Below are 5894 nucleotides of genomic sequence, written 5' to 3' on the forward strand. Positions count from 1 at the left end.
CCCAACCTTGTTTTGGCAAAGAATGTGGCATTCACGTTACCTCTTTGCTTACTTCAACTTAAGAAAATCTTCATGGTATGTCTTCTGTGAAGCCACCAATCAAAAGTGGTTGTCCCTTGTCCAAAATCACTGTGATTTTTAATACACTAAGTTGGAATTACTATTTATTTCTATCTTACTCACTGGACTATGAACTCCATGGGAATAGAGACTTTTACACGTATCTTAAATCTTTGCTATCTAGCCTAATCCCTGCTACAGAAATAGAAGGCGCACATATTTATTAAAAACAAAACAGCAAACAATGCTGCATGAGTCTCTATAAAACAAACTATGATATTATTTATTGTAGGGCATAAAAGTACTAAAAATCTTATGAGCTTTTTTTACTCCTGTTCATCCTTTTACTTAAAATATTTTATCATTATCAATTCTATAAATGTTTCAAAGTTAAACTGCTATTATTAAAAAACCAATTTGAGTGTGCCTAATTATATGTTTTCCTTTCCAATTAAATTTTAAGATAGAGACCCAGATAAATAGAAAGGAAGTTGCACCACAGCTATTGTAATTTATTTCTGGTAAATTCACTGGGTAAGGTAGGGTTTTCAATGTGTTTTTCCTGAGCCTCTCCTGTTAAACAAGCTGTCACATGGACTGCACTGGTAAATGTTTTGCAATCTCCTTTAAAAGTTGACTCTTTGTAGGGCACCTGGGGGGATCAGTTGATTAAGTGTCTGACTTTGGCTCAGGTCATGGTCTCACAATTCATGGGTCTGGCCCTGTATTGGGCTCTGTGCTGACAGCTCAGAGCCTGAAACCTGCTTCGGATTCTGTTTCTCCCTCTCTCTCTGCCCCTCCCCTACTCCTGCTTTGTCTCTCTCTCAAAAATAAACACTTAAAAAAAAATTTTTTTTTTTAAAGTTGACTCATTGGGGGGCTCCTGGGTGGCTTAGTCAGTTAAGCATCCAACTCTTGGTTTTGGCTCCAGTCATGACCTCATGGTTCCTGAGTTCTACCCCACATTGGGCTCCTTGCTGACAGTGTGGAGACTGCTTGGAATTCTTTCTCCTCATCTTGGTCTCTGTCCCTCTCCCATTCACTGTGTCTGTCTCTGCACCATCAGGGCAGAGCCGGATGTGAGGGCTTGGACTCAAGAAACTGAGATCATGACTTGAGCTGAGATGAAGAGCCAGGCATTCAACCAACTGCACCAGCCAGATATCCCAATAAACTCTGTTTTTTACACAAGTATTTTTAACTTCCTGTATCTCCTAAAGAGTCAAGAGTGACTGAACAACATATTAATAATGTGGCCTTGGACAAGCCACCAAAACTATGCAAGGCTCATTTTGCTCTTCTATAACCTCCAGGGCAAAGTTTTCTGATGATCAACAAAACATATCTTTTATTGTAGAAGAATGGTGGTTATTTCTTCTTTCCACCACTTGATCTTGGAATTTTATACCCCTGTCTTCCCCATAAATGATGTTCCTTATATTTTCCCTGCCTGGATTTTGGTGTCTTTAAACATTATTTCAAAAGGCAACCTCTGGCTGATTTTCTTGTTATTTCAACTGAAATGTGTTCCTGCTCTCTTTTTTTGCCTCTTTCTTCCTATGTTAGTTATTAAGTGTATTATGTATAGGACATATAGAAATTTTTTGTTTTATTTATATGTTTTCTCTTCCATATGCTACATATATTAATCGGTATTATTTCAGAATAGAACGATTGTAGTAGAGGCAACATGCACTATCATTCCAAACATTTAACATTTAACTGTCTTTGTCAACCCATAGGGCTTGCCCTGTACTGGCTCTACATTAAGTTTTAACAATTTATTTTTGAATACTGATTATTGTAGCAGTTCTGCATGATGAAGAAAATAAACAAGACACATACATACACCCCTCCCCTGTTGCTGACACCTTTAAATTTTTTTAACTTTTTCTTTTAATTTTTTAAATGTTCATTTGTTTATTTTGGGAAGAGAGAGAGTGAGAGAGAGAGAGCAATCAGGGGAGGGGCAGAGAGAGAGGGAGACACAGAATCCTAAGCAGGCTACAGTCTCTGAGCAGTCATTGTAGAGCCTGACGTGGGGCTTGAACCCACAAACTTGGAGATCAGGACCTGAGCTGAAGTTGAATGCTGAATTGACTGGGGACCCAGGTGCCCCAGCTGGCATCTTAAATATAGCCTGATAAATGGAATATAGGGAAATGTCATTCTGTTAAACACAGCCGTTAATGGTTGTTAAAATCTATCCCTTAAATATATAGTCCTGGAATCAGATTGCTGTATATATTTAAAGCGCATCTACTATGTAGCAGATATTATTTTAGACATTGGAGACACACTTGTGAATAAGATAGAAAAAAAAATCTCTGTCCTCATGGAGCTTAGATTCTAGTGTAGGCAAAATAATAATAATTAATAATAATAAATAAGTAATCAATAAATAAATGAGATTTTTGCATACTTGCAGGAAATCAATTGGATTGAGAAAATGAAGGAAGTTTTACAGTGAGCCTATTAGAAAAAGCTGAGATTGTAAATAAAGGTTGAGAAGCAGTCAGGTTTACAAAATTCTCAGGGAAGTGAATTCTCCAAATAGGGAGGAGTAGGTGAAAATGTGCTCCAGAGTACTGAGTATTCAGTTTTACAATTCTCAGTGTAGTGTTGTGTCCAAAATCACTGCTGACTCTTTTCTCCACCTCTGTTTAGAGAAGGCATTTGTAGATAAACTTCTGTTTATATGAATACCACATTTATTGATACTTCAGACGTGCCTCCAGAATGACTCATTCCATTTAAAATGTGCTACCATCTGGTACTCTACGGATCCATGATAGTGAAGTTGGAGGTTGGAATGTTTTTTCATTTATCTCCCAACATTTGTGCCTGCCCAGTGCATTAACATACGGCCCAATTAGCTAGAACACGACGCTAATGAGGCCAGTTGTAAATTCAATTTTTGTATGGCCACTTAGCTTTTTATTTTGTTCTGGCCAAAGGTTCCCTCTCCAATGAATCACGGTCTCATCAGTGCCTGCCAGGTCAGCCACTTTGCCTGCCTTTTACTGTACCTCTCCCTTAACCCCACCCCACCCCTCCTTACCCCTCCTTACCCCTGTTGCTATTACAGAGCCCACAAAAGAGTAGATGTTCAAATAACAGTTGCTTTGTCAGGTACTTTCACCAATTAAAAATTATTTACCAAAAGGACTTGAAGAAAGTCAATTTGATGTACATCATGCATTAAGATCTCTATGAGGGTTGTCTGGGTAAACTCAGTCAGTTAGGCATTGGACTCTTGGTTTGAGGTCAGGCCATGATCTCAGGTCGCGTGGGGCTCTGCTTGGGATTATCTCTCCCTCCGCCTCTCCCCCATTCATGCACAAGCTCTCAGAATAAATACATAAACATTAAAAAAATGCTATGTTTCTTTGAAAAACCTAACCTTTCTGAGGGATTTTATTGTTGAAATACATAGGCAGAATAGTAACTCTATTCTCTCTCCTCTACAAAGCATATGCTCCAACCTAACTTCTAGGGTCCACAGCTCACTTTTCTGTACATCCTTGCATGCCTACATCCACTTGTGCTTCAGATATTTGGAAAGCCACTTCTATGAAGCTGTTCATGATTCTGAGTTTCTTAAAAACCCCAGAAGATGCTGTTATCTTCCATAGGACTTTCATAGCATTTGTCACTTTCTTTCTTTCTTTTTTTTTTTTAACTATGTTCTTCCAATTGAACTAGCCATTCCCAGTGGGGTGTTGAATGGCTAACAGACCACAGAAACACTTTACTCTTGGCTCCTGTTTGAAACCAACAGCTACTGCAAACCACTGGTCTTGATTCAGGGTCTAACATTTGTCACTTTCTGTTTGCATCATTTTGTGTGTGTCTTACCTCTTCAAAGTTCTAAACTCCTTGAAAAAGCGTCAGTCTCTAAATTCCCCTTAAGACCTCAAAAGACCCTACCTTTCATGGAAAGAGGATTAAATCTGGAGACATGAGGTATTCAGAATCTGGTTCAATTTATTTTTCCCTCCACTTCTTTCATTAGATGACATAAAAAATATTTAGGGTCCTTTGATTTTAAGAGTTTTAATTTTATCATCTGAAAAATATGTTTATAATAGTGTCTACCTGTGTACTCATTATAAGGACAAAATAAAGTAATATATGCAAAGCTAGCACTGTTTAAGATTCTAGTTCTGGTACTTCTTAGTTTTGTGATTTAAGAAAATAATTTAATCTTCCTTAACCTCAACACATTTATCTATAAAGGTTAAAAAGTGATGATTCCAATCTTGTAAATTTATTTTGGAAATTAAATGAGAAGATAAATATGAAATACCAGACATAATTCTCAGCACATACAACAATTCAATAAAAACTAACTGTTTTTGTTGCTATTCTTCCTATATGTCAATCACAATGTTTGGTACATAGCTGATACTCATTCAATAGTATTTATTGAGTATTGTAGTCAATTCTCAAATATTTGCTGTGTTGGGTTATTTGCTTAGACTATGTGTTAGGCCTTCTGGTTAACATGTGGCACACAAGTGAACACCAAAGATGTTAAAGTTTACTGTTTGGTCAATAAAACATACGTTAAACATATAATTATATCCTGCATATAAAAGATATTCAATGTAAGCAGTTGCATAAATGTAAGATTTTATGGATGAATGACACATACTGGGGAGAAGTCAGAGTTCTCAGTACAAATTTTGGATCAAAATTGTTATCCTACTGCATGAAAGAATTTTTTGTTTTTGTTTTAAAGGAAACCTGAGGTTTTCTATAGATGATAAACCATCAAATTTGGAAAGCTAGACAGTTACTACATTTGGCTCAAAAAGCAATAAATTTGAAGAATGCAAAACACACTTACTAGGTAAAACCTTCTCCAAGAACCAAAACAAAATGGAAGAAGGAACATTCCTGGCAGTTTTCTCCATTTTTTTTTTTTTTTTTTTTATTGCATATACAAACTGCTTTTGCAAGATGAGCTTTGGACAACTGAATTATGAGCCTTAACTTTAGTACTCTTCAGCAATTTATCTTCTGTGACTCAACAGGATCTGACTGGAAGCCAAAGTCATAATTCAGTTGTTGTAGATACATCGTATCAAGGGGGAAGGAAAACATCCTACAAATGAAAGCTTGGAAACTACAGTTCTGTAGAAGGATTTTTTTTCCTTCTTACCTATATGAAGAATATTTTTAAGCCTTTTTTTGTTAGAAGTTTTGTACTACTGATGGGAAATAAATTTAAGAACAAAAACAGAAGATATTTTTACCTTCTAGGACCTGAATAAGGTTTTAAATCATTCTTTAAATCATTATTCTCTTTCCTTTCCAAGTTGAGCTATTGATTTTTACCCACAAAGTAGAAATAATTAATTCACACTATATTGATAATACCTGGTTAATGTTTTGACCTCCAATGTATACAATTTATACAATTCAAGTTGATTTTATTTTTTGTAAGTGCCACTTAGAAAAAAGTTTCTAGTAGTATGTTTCATATGTAATAACTAAGAAATGTTTTATACAAGTTGTGCCATCACGTGTCAATCTGTTGAAACCAGAAAGAATGAATGTTCATAATGCAATAATAATTAGTATATGCATTTAAAAATATGTATTGTGAACAGACTGCACTACTTCAGTAATGCTATCAATTATGTGGTGTTGTGAGTACTGAATACATTAGAGATAGGAGGATCAAAAATCAGGAACAGAAGCACTCTTAGTCTTTACCATAGCACTCTAGGAACAAATATCTGATAGAGAGTATCTTGTTCTTTACTCCAGCTTTTTTCCTTTTATGTTTAATTCTTTCTTATTTTTTCTTTAACTAATGCTTCTAG

The 5894-nt window shown here is 35.8% G+C and overlaps 1 non-coding gene across 1 annotated transcript; it reads right to left on the minus strand.

Annotated features, from left to right (window-relative positions):
- Positions 1-3742: 3742 nt before the first annotated feature.
- On the minus strand, positions 3743-3875 carry LOC144224600 (small nucleolar RNA SNORA2/SNORA34 family). The gene has a single exon (XR_013333083.1). It is a non-coding gene; the product is annotated as a small nucleolar RNA SNORA2/SNORA34 family (small nucleolar RNA).
- Positions 3876-5894: the final 2019 nt, after the last annotated feature.

This window comes from Crocuta crocuta, unplaced genomic scaffold, assembly GCF_008692635.1.
Source record: "Crocuta crocuta isolate KB4526 unplaced genomic scaffold, BGI_CrCroc_1.0 scaffold152, whole genome shotgun sequence".
NCBI lineage: Eukaryota > Metazoa > Chordata > Mammalia > Carnivora > Hyaenidae > Crocuta > Crocuta crocuta.